Raw genomic sequence first — 14,932 nt, 5'->3', positions numbered from 1 at the left:
ATACTTGGTCCTGTTACCTCAAGCCTGTGAGGCAGCTACTGCTATCCACCCATTTTACAGATGGGAAAAGTGATACCGAGAGAGACTGGCCTGTCCTGGGCAGACAAGGCAGGCATGGGTCTGTCTGACTCCAGGGTTCTTGTACTATAGATAACTTCTTGCCTGGGAACCCAAGTTAGACTATTCAGCCATTTTGGCTAAGAATACCCTGATCACCTTCTCCTGCCCCAGGCTGGTGATTCCTCAGGATGGCCCCTGTCTCCAAGCCACAGTCAGAGCTGGCAAACCTCGCCAACGGTGTCCTGATCTCACTGATAACCAGAGGCCAGGTTCCATCACCTCCACCTCTAGATGTCACCCTCACCTCCAGGTGTGCCAAGCCCTCTTCAGAGACAAAGGCTTGGGCTGCGGGAAGCCACAGCTATAGTAGAAACAGCAGGGGGAGGTGGGGCTGAGACGGAGGGACAGGGGGAGCAGAGGAAGGGAGGTGAGAAGGTGAGGAAGGAAAGGGGGAAAAGGATGAGGGAGAGGAAGGGGAGAAAAAGAGGAGGAACTCATGCGTCAGTCCCCCGCCTTTTAAACTCCTCTCCCTCCTGAAGGTTTCTTCTGTTCTCTCATTGACAGTAAACTAAGGCTAAAGGGTTAAACGGTCCCCTCGATGTCAAGGTAATATGAGAAGTGGGAGGGGGAGCGGTTGGAATCCACCCTGCCCTGCCCAGACTATACCCCACAGCCACACCCGCCAAAGATCCCTCTCACAGACAGTGGTTGCTTGGAAGGTGGCAGACAGATGTGCAGAGGATTCTAAGGGGTCAGAGGGCATCCCTAAAAGATCCGGCAGGTCTCTAGTGAAACGGCTCTCTCATCGCTGAGTCCTAGGAGCCGCATGCGAGTGTATCAAGAACACAGGGTGGGGGGTTGGGGATTTAGCTCAGTGGTAGAGCACTTGCTAGGCAAGCGCAAGGCCCTGGGTTCGGTCCCCAGCTCCAAAAAAAAAAAAAAAAAAAAAAAAAAAAAAAAATGGAAGGCCCAAAGGAATGACGTGTCGGCCCTAGACAGTGACACCCTGGACGCCTCCCACCTGGTGGAGTGGTTTGGGTTCTACTTCCTGTGCCTGCTGTCTGTGGGGAAGGAGCCAGGACTTGGATGACTGAGTTTCTGGAGTTAAGGCTTGCAGGTATACCAAAGGTGCCTAATAAATCCTCTAGTCCTTTGGCACCATGATCCTAATAAATGCTCACGTACCCAGCAGGGCATAGCTGGATCGTATGGTAATGTTACTGTGAGTCTTTGGAGGACCTCCCCATCCTCGTTTCCATAGTGACTGCAGGTGCCAAGTTTACATTCCCACCAAGGGAGAGTCAACACAGGGACGCACGCCTGTACTCGTGTTTACCGCCTTCATTCACAAGAGCCAAGTTAATGAATTGGCCCAGATGCCCATCACCTGATGAATGGATAAAGATGAGGATTAGACAGTGGAATTTTATTCAGCCACAAGAAAAGAGAAATTATGCCATTTGCAGGGAAGTAGATGAAACCGGAGACATCCTCATGATGAAATAAACCAGACTCAGAAAGACAAATATGTGTCCTCTCAGAAGGCAGTTTAGGCTTTGAAAATGAAAATGTGTGTGTGTGTGTGTGTGTGTGTGTGTGTGTGTGTGTGCGCGCGCGCGCGCGCGCGCTGGAGAGAGACAGAGACAGAGACAGAGACAGAAAGTGCTCATGCTTGCATACATATGTGAATGTGTGTTGTGTGTATGTGTTGAGAGTACACATGCATAGACACACATGTGAATGTGTGTGTTATATGTGTGTAGGAGAATGCACACACACATGCAAATATTGAGAGAGCACTTATATGTGTTGTGTGTGAGAGACTGTGCTCATATGTGCACACATGTGGAGTATGTATGAGAGTGCTCACATATGCACATGCATGTGTGAATATGTGTTTGTGTGTGAGAGTGCTCATGTGTACACAGATGTAGGAATATGTGTGTGACAGTGCACTTGTATGTGCACACACGTGTGATATGTGTGTGTATGTGTGTGTGTGTGTGCATATGTTGAAAACAGAAGAGGGATTATTTGACTGTTTCGGAAGAGGAAGGACACCAACAGAAGACAAGAGGGGACAAGAGAAGGTGATGGACAGGGCAGAGCTGATCTCCGTACCTGACATACACATCTAGAGAGGCCATAATGAAGCCCACCGTTCCATGCAATGGACACATGCTAACAAAAAGACAGAATGTACTGTCCCACACACATTCCTAAAAATCCCACTCATACTTTCCATGTTCTTTTGGTAGCCAGGGTGGCTACTGTGAATTCTTAGCTGTTGCCCCTGAGTGTGTGAGTCAATTTCCACAATTCTAGAAGATTCTTAGGTATTATGAGTCTTTTTCTACTTCCCCCTGTGGTCAGAAGCACAGGAACTCAGATCCAACAAGATATAAACATCATTAACATTGGGGCGCCCCACTGAGCAGCACCCAGCATGAGGACAGAAAGAGGGGACTTGCCAGGGCTAAGGAAGAGCTACCCCACCAAGCCCTCATCCCTCTCCTCAACCTCCCTTTGTCTTTAGCTCCACTGACTGTTAATCAGTGTCCAAGTGGAAGGGCCTTGGGTGGGGGAGAAAGGAGAGGGAGGGTGTCCCTCCCTGCCCCGAGACCTGACCTTTATTCACAGAGAATTAAGCTGCTCTCAGACCTAGAAGGAGCCTGAAACATCCAGGCCCCCATCCGCTGTGTGGGAGTCCCCTTGGGCTTGAGGACCCTGCGAGAGCAGTGGCTGTGGCGGGCCCTGGAGGGCGAAGATAACGTCAGATAAACAGGTGCCTGCCTCCCTCCACCCCCTCAGATACCCGACCGGATGTTCTTTACGGCCCTGCTCAGGTAGATCATTATTACCATAAATTTTCTTATCTCTGATGCTTTTCCAATTACGGGTAACAACAGGAAGGCTGCCGTTGGCTTCTGAAAGGTCACCAAGATGTAGAGCCATTGGGAAGGGGCGATGTGCGGCTGGCGTGTGTAAATCTCTACAAGTTTTATGTACAAGTCAGGGCGGAAATGTAAGTGAGATTCGTAAAATATATCTAGATTTACGGGGTCTCGGAGGGCGAACACTGCCTCTCTCGCTGCTGGTGTGGGATTTAACAATTGTTCCTTCCCAGTGTTTGCACACAGCTCCTAGTGTCGCATCTGGACAGAGCCACCGAGAGCACACTCCTGAGGATGATGGTGGTAACTGGTGGTGACCGGATGTCTGGGAGACCCTGGCTCCTTGGGGACACTAAGACACATGTCCATCTGTGTAGCATCCAGCTAGGTGACACTGTCTTTCTGGGATCTGATACATGGAACTCGATGGCCTGACTTTGCGCCTCTCAGTATGGCTCTGAGATTGCCTTGCTGACCCAGACAGACAGACGGACCCTCAGCCTCGGCTGGGGACTGAAATTGAGTACCTGTGTTTCTAAGAAGTTCCTCTGGGGTAGCCCAGCATGATTTAAATCCCAGAATTTAGGGGGATTAGTAGTTCAAGGTCGGGGCTAGAGAGATGGTTCAGTGGTTAAGAGCACTGGCTGCTCTTCCAGAGGTCCTGAGTTCAATTCCCAGCAACCACATGGTGGCTCACAACCATCTGTAAAGAGATCTAATGCCCTCTTCTGGTGTATCTGAAGATAGCTACAGTGTACTTCTATATAATAAATGAATAAATCTTTAAAAAAAAAACAAAAAACAAAAAAACCAAAATAGGTAAATCTTTAAAAAAAATATTTATTTATTATTCGTACCGTGCTCTGCCTGCATGTACGCCTGCTGGCCAGTAGAGGGCATCAGATCTCACTATAGATGGTTGTGAGCCACCATGTGGTTGCTGGGAAATGAACTCGGGTCCTCTGGGAGAGCAAACAGTGCTCTTAACCTCTGAGCCATCTCTCCAGCCCCCCAAATAAGTAAATCTTAAAAACAGAACAAACAGACAGACAAGCAAAGGTTCAGGACCAGGCAGAGAGGGCCCTAGCAGATACTCCAGGGCCAGCGGCTAGAGTTTGAGCTTGAGGTCTGTAGAGAAGGTGACCCTGCAGAGGTGGCCTGGCCCAGGATCAGCACAGACATTCTGGGGCTCATGTGGCAGAGGAGAGTGATCCTAGGCTTCCTGTGTCTTGTCCTAGAGAGATTTCCTTCTGGGAGAGAGCTGATGTCACCCTCCAGGGACCCTTCAACTCCCCTTGTAAGATTCAAAGTTTAAGGACAAAGGCAAATACCAGGTGGCTGGGACTTTAACACATGGTCCAAAGAATTTAGGATAGCACCCTGTTCTAGGAAAAGAGCTAACTGCCCTTAGCAGTCCCCCATCCTCGTGCCAAAAATATCTCACCATTGATGAATATAAGAGTCAAGGCTGTCCTCCACAAGTGTATTAAAAAATGTGCTTTTGTCATTCGGGGTCACCTCTGTCCCAATTACAGGGCCGCCCCAGTGCACTGGATCATTAAACCTTTTACTTACTGCATTGCTCTCAGTCTCCGTGTTTTCATGAGTGGGATCTCCCAGACATAGGGTTGATCTGGTCCTACACCCTTCCTCCCCCTCCCCCTCCCCCCCCTCCTCTCTCTTTTCTCCCTTCCCTCCCCATCCTCCCCCATTACCCCTCCCCCTTTGCCCCAGATACACACTAGGAGAATGGGGAGGCAAGGCTGTCCCTCTACCCCCACCCTTGCACTAAGACATCACAGGTCTCTGGTGGCCTCTTTTCCCCTGTCATTCATTGTTCTCACCTGGACTAGCTAGTTCCCTGTCGCTGGGATAAAACAGCAGGGCCGAAAGCAACTTAGGGAAGAAAGTGTTTATTTGGGCTTACGGTTCCAGAGGGAGCCCATATGGCTGGAATGGCATCTCCCAGGCACAGTGGCGGGAAGCTGAGCGGTCGAATCACAAGCCCCTGAAGCAGAGGGAGGGAACTGGAAATGGCCTGAGGCCATCTGCTCTTGAAGGTTGCCTCCTATGACACTTGCTTCAGCAAGGTCACACCTCCTAAACCTTCCGACCTACAGGTACCACCAACTAGGGACCAAGTGTGCAAACACCTGAGCCTAGGGGGCACCTCATTCAATCACCACCATCCCCTCTCTGTGCCCTGCATCCCTCACAGCACGTGGCCTCCGTTCCTAGCTCCTAGCTCGCTTCAGCTGCATTTCTGTAGACGGTGACACTCTCCTCTCTTTTGCTTTTAGGCTCCTGGTCGGTCTGCAGCTCTCGACAGCTCTGGGGATGCCACACCTTCATCTGCCTTCAACTCCCTTGAGACAACCGACCTTCATGTGGCACAGGTGACCTCTGCCCTGGTGAGATGGGGCTCTCCTGGTCGCCTAGCTGGTGCCTCCTCCTCATAGCTGCTGCTGATCTCACGTTAGGGTCAGAACCAGGCATTTCCTGTCACTTTAGGGTTAGGACCAGGCATCTCGATTGGGACCTTATGGGGGTCTTATTTTCTCACCCCCAGCAGCTGCTGCTTCTCCAGCTGCTGCACTGGCCAGGACAAAATTCCCTCTCTTAGTCCTCAGCGGCTCTGTCATGCAGCTGTTGTAGGTGGCCCTACCCTGTAGGACCGTTCCATGTCTGCCTTTCTTCAGGAGTTTCTTATCCATCCCTTCCCAGACCTCCTCCAAGAGACATCACATGGAAGGTTCAGGGCAGGGCTGTAGCTCAGTTTGGTAGAGCCCTTCCTAGCACGTGCAAAGTCTTGCGTTCTGACTGGCATCACATAAACCAGGCATGGCGGTACAATCGTGTCATCCCAGCAAGGTCATTTTTGGCTCTGTATCAAGCTTGAGGCCAGCCTGGGCTACGCAAGACCCTGTCTCTAAATGTAAAGAGAGCAGAGAAAGGTCAGGATGCACTGGCTGATGCCAGGCCTTCTCCCGGGGGTAACACTGCCTGCCAGCTTGGCACGATCTAGAAATGTCCTGCCTGTTCAGTATTCTCAAACCCCAAAAGACCACCAAGGAGCCGATTCCGATGGAGTCACACTAGGGTCTGGTATTTGCAAGCTCAAGCCCAGGGCTACAGCATCACCACTGAGGAAGCAGGACGGGAGGGTGAAGCTCCAAGCTCTCAGGGGGACAAGGCTTTATGGGTAAATCAAGCAAGCGGGTTTCTAGACATATCTAGGCATATCTGATTGGGGGACCGTTATGGAATGTTGTTGCCCTCTAAACATAATTGGCTTTTGCTGGGAGCCAAGCCATAAACTTAACTTCTGCCTCCCTCTTGATTGGTGGTTTTTAGGAAGTGCAGTGCCAGGGGCAGGCTTGTGACCTGGAGGTGCAGGTTTGTTGAGGAGTAACCTGGAAACCGGTGCTAGGTGTCGGCCTGTGAGCTAACTGAGTTCCTTAGAGAACCTTAGGTCAGGCTCTTTAAGATGGAGTCTGAACCCAAGATCTGGTCCCTCAGAAACACTTGGGAAACAAAACTCTGGGCATGTCTGTGAGGAAGTTTCTAGATGGGCTTAACTGAAGTCAGGAGATCTCCTCCCCAAGCCTGTCCTCTGAGCGTGGGGTGACAGCACCCCATGACCTAGAGACTAGAACTGCATAAAAAGAAGAAAGTGGGGCTGGAGAGATGGCTCAGGGGTTAAGAGCACTGACTGCTCTTCCATAGGTCCTGAGTTCAATTCCCAGCACCCACATGGTGGTTCATAACCATCGGTAATGGGATCTGAACCCCTCTTTCGGTGAGTCTGAGGACAGCGTACTCATAAAAGAAGAAAGTGAGCCCAGAGCTGTCTCATGCTCCTGTCCCCACTTTGACCTCCCTACATGACGAACCGTAGCCTCCAAGTGTGAGCAAAGCTGGCCTCTCCTTCAGCTGCTTGATCCCAGCACCAGATCTGTTTGCTGCGGTCTGCCTAGATGAAGTCAGAAAGCCCGGGGAAGTGGCTAATGACACCTAGCACATAAACAAGCAAATGAACAAATCTATCTCACCCCCAGGGGGGTCCAGGAGCCTTTTCTCTCCCCTTGGCTCTCACCATAACCTCAGATTGCAGTGGGCACCCCTTATTCCCCATACCCAGGGCGCCATGCTCACCCCTCCTGAAGGCAGCATCACAGGGCATCATAGGGCGGGGGCAGCAGGGAGGGAGAGCACAGACCCAGGACTGCAGCATGAGGGATTCCGTTTTATCAGAGTGAAATGTGTGGCTGCCTGTTTTCCTAAACCGCTCAGTGCAGGGAGGTAGCTGGACATCTGTTGTTCCAACCATTCCAGTTTTCTTCTCTGAGGCCGCAATTCCTCACCCTCTACTCTGACACAGGGCTCTAGTGGAGGTTTGTCTGTTTCACCCCCACTGGAGATGGGCAGGGGGACCCCCTGTCCCTGCGGCTTCCTTTTCAGGACAAAGGCACAAAGGCAGGAGGCTCAGCTACTGAGGGGAGTAGATGCTCTTCACCTTGGAGAATGACAGAGATGAAGCAGGTCTCTAGCTCGAGTTGACATGGGGGCAGAGAGGGCAGAGTCTCAGTGTCATTTCCCATCAGTATTTCCCTCCACATATGGTCCTGTAGATTCTGGGGCCTGAGTGTTGAAGCCTGTAAGCGGTGTGGGATGGGGGGTGAAGGTGTCCAGAGACAGAGGAAATAACTGTGAATTTTCTACCCTACAGCCCTGCACCGTCTGCAGAATGCGAGGTCTAGTTCTGCTTTGTTCTGGGTGAGAGCAGGGGTCACAAACCTCCTTTTTGCCATGGGAAGAAATGAGACTGCCCCCTCCCTACTGTGTGGCTTTTTTCTTCTTTTTTGGTGTTTTGAGATAGGATCTTGTTACTAGACTGGTATTCACCATATAGCCCAAATTGGCAAAAAAAACCTCACAGCAATCCTCCTGTCTCCAATTCCAAGTGTTGTGCTGCACTTGTGCCCTACTGAGCCCTGTCCTTTCACAGGGGAGGGGACAGGCGAGGGTGAGGTTCCGCTGGGTCCTCTTCCTTAACTGGAGCAGCAGCAGATTTGATGCTGTGTGTTTCTGCAAACCCTTCCATCTTTGCATTTAGCAGGGTGGATGAAAAAGCTGGAAAGATCCAAAGATCATGAAGGACACACCCCAAATAGGACAGTGGGACCTAGGACCCTCTTCCTCCTGTGCTTCCGGCCATGAGGTAAGCATTCTGTTCTACCACAGGTATCCAGTATTCTCCCTGGCATCCCCAACAGCCAGGGAGCCTTACCTAAAAGCCATGAGCATACCTCATCAGAAAACAGAACACTCTGTGACCCAGTGACCCCACAAGGCTCAAGTCCACAATGATGACGCCCTGGGGACCAAACTGTCCACACATGGCTCTCTGCAGGACACGGCACCCAAACTTTCCTTTTATGGACATGAAGAAGGTTTAGAGGGCTGGGAGGGTAGTTTCGTGATAGAAGGCTTGCCTTGTGTAGCAAAGACCCTTAGTCCTGTCCCCACCACCAAGAAAAGAAAGATCCAGAACAAGATGGCTGCCCAGCGTTGTGATTAAGCTAAATGGCATTGAATTGCTACTTTCAATGTTGTGTTTTGCTGTTGTTTGTTTGTTCGTTTGATTGATTTTTGTTTTCTGTTTTGGCACAATCTCACTGTGTACTCTTGGCTGGCCTAGAACTCTTGGAAACCCGCCTGCCTCTGCCTCCCAGGATTAAAGGTGTGTGCCATCATGCCCGGTTAAAATGGTCGTTTTTAACGCCATGCTATTTTTGCCTTTACCTTTGTGTAAATCTGAAACTCCGTAGGACCTGGGGAGGGGCTCTAAGAGGGAGAACTGGGGTGAAGGATCGATCAAGAGGGGAAGCTTTCTCTTCTTGCTTTCTGTGTCTCAGAAGTAGAGGTTGGAGAACACCTGCACCACACCCCTATTCCCAGTCACCTTGGATACGTCCGGACAGACCAACCAGGCCTACATGTCTTCCCCTCTGACACCATTGTCACCCAGACGTCCAGGCCCTTTCACCCAGAGGCAATGCTATATATCGTCACCAGAGACAGTGGTATAAGGACAGCTGATCTGGCAGCCAGGTCAGAGGACACTCCAGGAGGCCTCACTGCTGCCTGGCCTCCCTTCTGGGACCCAACAGGCTTTGTCTGCCTCTTCCCTTAGCAGGCGACCAGGTACAGCTTCTAGGTTGGCTTTGCCTGTGGCCTAAGAAGGCTACCTGTGCGCTGGGTCCTGCCTGGTCTTCCAGGACTAGAAGGTGCCTTCCCCAGCTCTCCAGACCCCAACTCACGGCAGAGCTCCCTGGCAGGCTTAACGCCACCGTGGCCTGGTCCTGAGGTCTTCTGCATCCTGCCCTATCTGGGTTTCGCCTTTATCTGGCCTTACCCACACCCAGGAGGTAGGGCTGACCAAACCTGTCACCCTGATTTACCTGGGGCCCAGCACACAGGGGGCTGGGAGTGGGGTGTTAGGGGGTGAGGGATGGAGGGGTGGGAGGTGGGGGTGGGGTGTTAGGGGGTGAGGGATGGGTGGGAGTGACTGGTTAGTTCAGCAGGCTCTTGCAAGGGTGACTAAAATTGCCCTTGACCTTCCCTCCTGTCCTTGTCCAGGATCCCCTAGAGCCCTGCAGCCTGGACTTTTTCCTCTTGTGGACCAGACCCTTCCTCCGCCATATACGACCTCTGTTTTATTTAGGTGTAAGCCAAACCTCTGGCCTGGACTGGACTCAGGACCAGGGAAGCAGTTTCATGAGGGGGTTTTTAAGCTGAGGAAACAAACTGTCCCTAATTCAGAGAAATCTCCCTGGACATAGGGCCCTTGCATTAGCAGTTGTAGAAAGCAGAGAGACCCCACGATTAACACCTCCTCCCAACGCCCCCCCCCCAACCCCGTACGCTGGTATCCCAGCTGGGTGTGTGGAGCCTGCCCCAACCCCCACCGTAGCCATGGGACACCCCCCTCCCCGCCCCCAGTAATCCTCCTGAAGAGAGGATAATTAATTCAAACAGACCCTCATCCATCCCAGGCTGGGCCCTTTGACAAGGCAGAGGCGGGAGGCGCGGGCAAAGTGCTGCTCAGAAGTCTGGCAGGCTAATCCAGGGCTCAGGGCGAGCTTGTTCCGGCCCTAATGAGACTCCCGGGCATCAGCCAGGCCTGCTTTGTCTCTGGCGGATGGGGAAGAGGGCGAGACCAACTTTATTTCCGAATCTGGATTGACTCACAGAAGTAGCATCGCACTTGAAGGGCACCCCATCTATCTGTGGCCCTCGCTGCATGAAATTGTATTGGCTCGCCACTTGCTATCTGGTTGGGCGCAGCTGGGCCGTAAGTCATCGGCGATAACGTTCTTTATTATGCCGCCGTGTTTATGAACTGTGCCTGCAAGGGAGATGATAGAAATATGCAGCCGTATGCAAAGGCGGACGGGAGGGGGAGGGGAGCATATGCTAGTTGCTAGGGCAACCATGGGGCTATTTTGGGCATCGGATTTTTTTTCCCCTCTCTCCTGGTGATAAAAACCATTTTCTTGGGCTGGCTAGCCTCTCCCCTCCCCCCTTCTGAATTGAATATTTAGGAAGGGAGTGGCTTAATTTCTTAATTAAACATTATGCTTCCCTCCCCCCCTCCCTTGCTTCTTTTCAAAATGGACGGCAAAACAGAAGGGTGTTGATACGTGTTCTTGAGTAGAAGGGGAGCCAGCGTCCTGATGGAGAGGTGTGAATAATTCACTAATCTTTTGCTGATCCCCGCCGCCTCCCCCTCCACACGCACCCCCGTTTCCCCCGCCACCGACTTAACTGTGATAAACTCCCCCACTTCTAGACCTCGGCGTAATCGCAGACGCTCCAGGTGTTTGTAAGCAAGAGGAACGCGGATGAACTCGGGGAGGGGGGAGGCGCCTGGAAGGGCACCGCATCCCTGGGCACCGTCATCCCTGAGAAACAAAAGCCAGGGGGATGAAAAGAACCCACCCAGTTCCTTCTCCTCTACCCGTGACACAGATATCCCTGCGGGGGGCGGGGGAGGGGAAACCTGAGCTGTTTACTCAAACCTGGTCAGCTCCCTTCCCCTGCTCCAGCTGCGGGTGCGGCTGGTGGCCTTCAGACTGTGGGCCTATGTCCTTGCCCAGAGTAAGCAGGGTATCCAACTGGCAACAGCCTGGGGACTTGGTGGAGGTGCAAAATCAGGTGCTTGCTCCACCCTGGGTCAGAAGCTGGAGCTGGGTTTGGACCGTTTCAGTGAGGTGCCTGAGGCAGGGAGGATGGTGCCGCTGCCCTGTAGGATCGCATTGCCCAGACTCTCAGCATCTTGCTACCGCGTGCTGGTACATCCTTGTCTTATAGTTGTGGGTGCTCGGGAAGTTAACACAACTGGGGATGCAGCCTGCGAACGCTCCTCCCAGCCTCTGTCCACTCTTTGCCTGCTACCCACCTATTTGCCTGCCCCTGGCATGTTCTGGGTGGGGAGGCAAGGGAAGCCCAGAGGGTATTGGGGTGCTCAGTACCAGAATGAAGCTGGGGGTGAGTCCTTTTCCTTTTTGGTGTTTAGTTTTCCCTATTCTGTTCTCTGCCCAGACACTCCATCCGGGACAGGTAAGGTACTGTGTGTCCCAAGGATGGGGACAGCCAGACAAGGCCTCCTTGTCCACTGAGCTCTGATGTCAGGTCTAACACACCCACCTGGGTCTGGAATCATCATACAGGGCCCGGTGGGTTCTGGAAGATTCCCTAGGTGCCATAGTGGGTGGAGCAGATTCCACAGTGGTAGAATGATATGGTAAGCACTTGCTGTGTGGTGCAAATGGGCATGTGCCATCAAAGCACCCTCCGCCTTTAAAGATTTATCTGTTTTATGCGTGGCTGTTTTGCTTGCCTCTTTGTATGCGTGTGCACCACGCGCATGCCTGGCTCCAGGGAGGTCAAAAGAGGACACCAGACTCCTTGGAACTGGAGTTGCAGACCGTTGTGAGTCACCTGAGATGGGTGCCGGAAACAGAATCCGCTCCTCAGGAAGAGCAGACAGTGAGTGCTCTTAACCACTGAGCCATCCGTCCAGTCCTATGCTTTGTTCTTAAAGCAAACATTTAATCGCACGATATCCAAGGAATATCTATGTGTATAGAGGGGGGAAAAAAACCCCCAGAAACTATAGAAAAGTATAGAAGAACAAACACATTATCTGTGCTTCCCCCCCATGCCTGGAAATAAAAGATGGCCTCTTTTCTGCCTTTTTATTCTCCTTGTTTATTTTTACAAACTTGCAGCCACATTGTATCTTGCTTCTCCCCCTCCCCCGCTCACATTGGAATTCTACTCCTTAAATACTTCTTAACCCACGTATCTATTTCCCTTCAGTGGCTGCATCCCAGCGAAGCATTCCCAGTGTGAATAAATTATTTCCCATGTCTTTCTCAGGCTGTGTGAGCGGTGGCTTGTGATTTCAGTACCAACTGAAGCCCTGCACTTGGGTGCCAGGCAGGGGTGAGCTCCTTTGTCTTTGATGCCTGGCACTGGAGCCAAGACTGGGATGAGGAGAAGTCGGTCAGACAGCGGAGACTGAACTTAGCTTCTGCCGTGGCATTTGGGGATAACAGATCAAACGCTCCTCCTGCCCCACGACAGCTGGCAGCATTTGGCATCTTGGGCTGTGAGGGAGGTGCAGCGAAGCTTCCTGGGAATCAATTGAGTTGGAGCTGTCAGAGGAGTAGGCTGGGCTGGGCTTGGGTTCTGACCATGCTAGCCAGTGGAGGATGCTCTGAGAGCGGCCTTTTGCTTTGGGGGACCTGAGGCAGTATCCTTCCTGATGCCAGGGAGAGAAGCAGGACTGGCGCAGACCTTGGGAGTAAACGGCAGGAAGATCTGAAGTTTAAGGTCAGTTCTTGGATACTTTTGGAGTTCTAGGGTAGGCTGGGCCAGATACCCTGTATAAAAAAACAAGTACGCTAACAAATAAAACTTAAAAAGGCAGGCAGGCAAAGTGATCAGCTCACAGCATAGAAATGAATGAACAGTCTCTTAGGGTTACCATTGCTGCAATGAAACACCATGACCAAAGAAACTTGGGGAGGAAAGGGCTTATTGGTTTACAGGTCCACAGCACTGTTCCCGGTTGAAGGAAGTCAGGACAGGAACCCAAACAGGGCAGGAACCTGGAGGCAGGAGCTGATGCAGAAGCCATGGAGGGGTGCTGCTGACTGGCTTGCTCCCCATGGCTTGCTCAGTCTGCTTCTTATAGAACCCAGGAGCACCAGCCCAGGGATGGCTCCACCCATATGGGCTGAGCCCTCCTCCATCAATCAGTAATTAAGAAAATGCCCTACAGCTGGATCTTATGGACTCATTTTCTCAATCGAAGTTCCCTCCTTTCAGATAAACCTAGCTTGTGTCAAGTTGACATAAGACCAGCCAGGACAAAAAAGGTAGAGAGGGAACCCTTGAACTGAAGCCAAAATGTCCTCTAGACAGGCAGACGGCATACAGATCAGTCTCCAGCAGACCGACACCAGGCAAGAGGCAGCAGCTGTAGTTCAGTTCTGAAGGAACTGCAAGGTTTGCCAGCCAGCCTGAGGTGAGGTTGTGGAGGAACTTCCCAGCAGTTCTTGGGCGAGCTTCTCTCATCCGCAGCATAGCTGAAGAATAGGAAGGCGGAGCAAACCAAATCAATGCTCAGTACTAGTCTCCCACTGTCTGTGGGGCCACATTTATATTCCTTCATCAAGAGTCCTTTCACATGTCTGGTTTAGCAAGATATCCTTTCACCTGTGTGCCCCAGCAAAGCGTCAGAACTGACATAACTGACTTTCCTTTTTTCTTTTTTTTCGGAGCTGGGGACCGAACCCAGGGCCTTGCGCTTGCTAGGCAAGTGCTCTACCACTGAGCTAAATCCCCAACTCCGTGTTTCTGACTTTCCAAAGAAACCAGAAGTTTCCACTTCAGGAGACTCTGTATCAAAGCAGACAAACTGAATGAGGTCCAAAGATCACTAAGGTCTTGTGTTCCCTGGATCATGCCTACGACTAAATGAAGTTTCCAAGAGTCATTATGGAGTGAGAAACACAAGCACAGAAACTATGAACACAGCAAAACTCTATGTGTGTAAGGAACAAGGAAGCAGAACATGCATCCAGTTATCTGTGCAGCAGCATACCTGTGGGGCAGCATCAGGAGCCTCTCAGGGCCGTGGTTATTGGAAGAGCTTTAACCCTTCTGTTAAAACCACAGAGAGCCCTTCAGACTAATCACGGGGACAGAGCGTGGATAGATACTCCACTGTCACTGTAACATAGCACCTGACAAGAAGGAACTTGAGGGAGGGAACATTTGTTTCAGCTCTCAGCTCCAATAGGTACAGCCTATCATGGTGACGAAGTTACAGTGGCAGGGTGTGAGGTGATGGGTCACATTGTATCCATCCTCCACAGGAAGAAGAGACAGATGAAGGCTGGTGCCCTCCCCCCTTTTATTCAGTCCAGGACCACACTCCTTGGCATGGTGGCACCTACATCCAGGGTGAGCCTTCCAGGTCAGTTAAGCCAGTCTAGAAACTCCCTCGCAGGTATGCCCAGAGGGTTTAATCCCTGGTGACCCTCCATCCTGCCAGGCTGTCAATTTATGTTAATCACAGCATAGGGCAAATTACTGCCTTATATAAGCAATATTTAGGGGTTCAAATGGTGCACCCTCATACAACAGCAAGTATCCACAGTGTGTGTGTGTCCTTTCTCTAGTCATGTGGTGTGAGAGAAGTGGGGGGGTAGAGAGAGGACAGACACAGATCAGTGTAATAGAGAAAGGGAGAGAGAGAGATGGAGAGACAGAGAGATACAAAGAAACAGATCAAGAAAGGCATCCGGCGGAGATCATAGAGAAGACAGAGAGGCAGAGAAATAGGAGGCAGTGGTAGAAAGCAGAGAGACAGAGAGAGGTCCAAACAGGGCAGTGCAGTT

The sequence above is a fragment of the Rattus rattus genome, chromosome 9, assembly GCF_011064425.1.
Source record: "Rattus rattus isolate New Zealand chromosome 9, Rrattus_CSIRO_v1, whole genome shotgun sequence".
Taxonomy (NCBI): domain Eukaryota; kingdom Metazoa; phylum Chordata; class Mammalia; order Rodentia; family Muridae; genus Rattus; species Rattus rattus.
Note: the sequence above shows the minus strand (reverse complement) of the source record.